At 38.8% G+C, this 4483-nt stretch overlaps 1 pseudogene; it reads right to left on the reverse strand.

Moving 5' to 3' along the window:
• Positions 1–3474: 3474 nt before the first annotated feature.
• Positions 3475–4268, reverse strand: LOC148028532 (auxin response factor 7 pseudogene; annotated as a pseudogene).
• Between the last annotated feature and the right edge of the window lie 215 nt (positions 4269–4483).

The raw sequence follows: 4483 nt of genomic DNA on the forward strand, positions 1-4483 counted from the left end.
TGTACAGCATTCAGAAAACAATGGATCATATTTTATTTTATTTTTAGAAAAATGTGGCTCTCTCTCTTTTTTTTACCCCCCCTGCTTTTTGGTGTAAAGGCGAAGCCTTGAGACTGAGCCAGAGTCCACAGAGAAACCCCTCCTGCAAAGAAAAGCTGTCAGGCTTGTCCGGAGAAACAACAGTGCGAGTCGGGGGGCCGGGGCACGGGCACGGGCTCTGAGTCTGCCTTACCGAAAGGGCAAAAGGCAAAGGTTTCGCCTATCCCAAACTTTTAAATGTGGCGTGTGCGCGCGCGCGCCCCTGTTTTTGACCTTAGAATATTTAAATGATGTGGAGTGCGTTTCTGATATTAATGTTGTGTATGCTTTGAAATTGGTATATTTTACCAAAGTGTGGTGGATCACATTGCTTTCATGATGTCATTTGTATGTGAAGGTATCAATGCCAACTTTCATGGCCCTCAAGTCTTCTGTATATCCTTGAAAATTTGCTATTTTATTGTGTATGCACAAACCGGGTATGTATAAAGCTTATGAGTCATCAACATGCATGGTAATGTGCCTCTCCTCCTATTGCCATTGAGGATGGGGGAAGATTGGGATTGACGGTGCTATGCCTTTTTGGAAAGATCTCAATTGCTCGTGCAATGTTGGATAAACTAGGATGCTGGAGCAAACTAGAGCTACTGGTAAGGGACAATCACTGTAAGAATGGGTGCGTTGGTAAAATGAACACAAGGATAGATAAATTTTAAAAAATAAACCTTGCATCAAGAACGAATGTGGCATAATTATCAAAGCTTTATGCAATAAGGATGAGGGTTTAAATTCAAGCCATGTTTTGAGTGTCAACTTTCATCCTAAAGCTAAGCAAATTTTTAACTACCACTATTTGAATAAGTTTAGACTTCAAATTTTTGATATTTCAAAGTAAAGCTGAGCAAATTTTTAACTACCACTATTTGAATAAGTCTAGGCTTCAAATTGTTGATATTTCAAAGTACAATAATTGTAAACAGAGGGATGTTTGGACGATGAATTCACATTTTGTGTGTGTGTGCATACTAGTTCATAATGGACAAGGATGTATTCATATTCCTAAATACAAGTGAAAAAGAGACTCTTTCTACATTATCGCAAGATTCCTCAATCAACTTCTATGGAGCATCCATACGTGACCCCTCTCATAGGGCATATTTCTAAACCAAATAATGTTCATGAAATGAAATGAAACGAGGGAATGTACCTTGAAACATAACTTGTAACTAAATGTTTGCAAAAAGAACTAGGGCTTAAACTAGTTCAAAGCATCAACTTGTACCTTCACTACTAGAGTACTATTCCATTGAAGATGTTATACAATCTCTACACAATACCCTCAAGTTGAAACATGTCCTATGAATTTATACAAAAGTGGGTCTTGTGTGTCACCTCATTTTTTAAAAACAATGCAATTGTTTTGGCCTTATGTTAGATGAGGATAGTCCTATTGTGGGATGTTGGACGAACTCACACCCCGTGGCTCATAGTCATGAGCCTTAATAACTAATTAGGTTATGCCCTTGACCTCATGTCACCTAATTTTGAGTGAGTAAAAAAATGGTATACATAAACCTACCCTTATATCTTTGTGAATATCTAACAACATATAATGAATCGGCTTGTAGCTCCTTCCCAAGTGTTGATTCTTTGCACTTGTTTTCATAGTATCTCAACTTTTTGTCAAATGCTCTTGTACTTATCACCAATTGTCAAATTCTCTTGTACTTATCACCAATTGTGGTATAATATGAAACAATAAAAAAGTTAGATGAACTTTATTGTGAACTTTTTCTTCATAGAGCAAAGTGGAAACTCTCATGATTGCATCATGAGATGAAATTATAAAAAAGTTGGATAAAGTTAGATGAACTTTATTGTGTATTGTGAATTTTCTTCTTCATAGAGCCAAGTGCAAACTCTCATAATTGCATCATGAGATGAAATTATTATAAAGTTGGATGAACTTCAATGCAATGCGAGTTGTCTTCTTCCTAGTGCCAAGTGCAAGTTATTTAATAATTGTCCCAATTACATTATGGTGGAAACTAGAAATTGTGCTTGTGCGTGGTCTTCAAAAGCCCAAACATAGATTCTCTTATAATTAGTGCCAAGTGAATCATGAGTTGGGAACAATCGAAAATTGCTTAATATGGTCATTTATAATTTTATAGTCTTTTTCACAGGCCAAAAAACTAAATAAATCTAAAGAGTGAGATTTGAGTGAGCAAACTCTTGAAATCTTGATGATGAGATTTATTGTATATGCACATTACAACAACCCTTCTAACCTTGAGATTGAAGAAAAGCAATGTTTGGAAATTGATAATAAGGTGTTGTGCAGGAGTACCCAACATTAACAAAAGAGTTGGCATGCATATGATATTGAATACAAGTGACAAATTTGTGGGTCTTTCACATGTGGAAGAGCAAATATTGTTTTGTTATGTGTTTGTTAATGACGTCATGATTTTTGTGCATTGATGATTATGTGCTTTTGAGAGAATTGGTAAAACAAATTTATTGTCATTGTTCATGAACCAATTATCCTTTATATAGCTCATATTATACATTTCAATGTGAACTTACTTCTTAAGCTAAACTTAAAAGATTTTTGTCCATAGTATATTTTTGAACGTAAAAGCATGTAAAAATGAGCTTATTGTTTCCCCCATATCTCCTTGGAATAAAGGGGGAGCATTTTTCACACCAAACTACATAGTTGTACATATTAAAACTCATTGTGCTATGATAAAGGCCGCCCTTTTAGGTTACTCTTCTAGAGCCATGCATACTTGATTGCAACCACTAAAGACATTTTCAAAGTTCATGTTGAGAACTTCATCTAAGACATTGTCCAAATATGTAAGAGGAAATAGATGAGGAATTGTTGCCTTATTCAAAATTTCTACAATCCACACAAATGTCGAGCTTTCTATCTATCATAGGGATAATTAATATGGGAGACGTCCACTTCAGGAGGACTATACTAGATATCATATGACATTTTTAATTACATATTTCTCTAGTAGTGAAGGTACCAGTTATGGAGGAATGAGGTGAATGCAATAGTGATTCTATGTTTGAACTATGAAGCAATTGTGAGGTTTGATTACATTGCATTTTTTATGTTTTTTAAAAACTCAACACCATCGGTACTAAATGAAACAGTAAACACGAAATGCAATAGTGAATATGAAGTGGATGTAGTGGATGTTATTGTGATTCCAAAACTACATAGTGAAGGCACTTGCATTATTATATCGAGTGAAGGAAATTTTTTGTAGAAGATTACTAGGCTTACAACACATACAATTTCAAACATTGCATCAAGCTGTCATGTAGTATCTAAGGGGTGGAGTTTTGCAAAGCTTCTCTCTGAGGCATTCTCAGTTTCAAGCTTCATCTTGAACCTTTGACCCACTGACAAGTTCTTGGACCTACTATTGGCAAGCTTTTCCATCGGAACAATGAATGATGATGGGCTTCCTCTCGGTTTATAGTACATGACAAACATAGTCCTTGTTGCCATAGCATAAGAAGCAATGGCAACCACACCCATCTGTATGCTATGGCTTGTACGAACACTTGAAGACTTAGATGCATGCTACCGCTTGGTCCATCGAATTCCCACTCTCAACTCTCCGTTCTCAGCCGGAGAAAGGTCACGACATCCCTTGCCACAAGCCTCTTCTGACTAACAAATTAGCTCCACCCGGTGTTGTAAGCAAATGCCTCTTAGGATGGCCTCTGTAAGTATGCCGGAATTTCCACTCCTGGCCATGAAGGTCTATTGCCACCAGCTCTTGGTTGGGTGTTTCCAAGGGGGAGGAGGCAATCTTTGGCATGCTTCCTTCTCTTGGGCAAGGTCAGAAGTTTGATTGACCTTAGGGAGGAGAGAGAGCGAGCACAGACTTTGTCAATCAGCTCGGGCTCGGCACTCAAAATCACATTCACAATTGTGCACAGGATCTAAGATGATAGCTTGTAATACTGATGCATTTGTTGATCCGTGCTGTCGACCCGGGTGGATGCTGCAACCTGCTCTAGATGGCCTTGCGGGAAGTACAAAACTCGTTGGCCTCTATTCGGAACAAACATGAGCGGCCTTGTGCAGGCTTGCCATAGCTCCTCTGTGTACTACCCTTTGCCCCGGTTCTGGGGAGCCATAGTCATGTTGACACGAAGGGGGCCCATGAAATCCATGGAGGGATCGAAGGGGGGAGCAAGGGAATTAGCACCGGGGTTGGGGTCGGGGAAGCTCTGGTGGGAATGGGGGGAAGGGGAGGGTTTCAGTAGTAAGCCATGGGGGAAAGAGAAGTAGGGGGGGGGGGGGGGGGGGGAATCACAATCTTTGCAAGTGAATCACGATCTCTTGTAGAAGATAGAGTATGCCTTTTTATTGAAGTCCCAACTTCCTCCATGTAGGTTGCACAACTAGACA

This window comes from Lygodium microphyllum, chromosome 11 (genome assembly GCF_053477565.2).
Source record: "Lygodium microphyllum isolate KBCC chromosome 11, Lygodium_microphyllum_v1.1.10, whole genome shotgun sequence".
NCBI classification, from domain to species: Eukaryota; Viridiplantae; Streptophyta; class Polypodiopsida; order Schizaeales; family Lygodiaceae; genus Lygodium; species Lygodium microphyllum.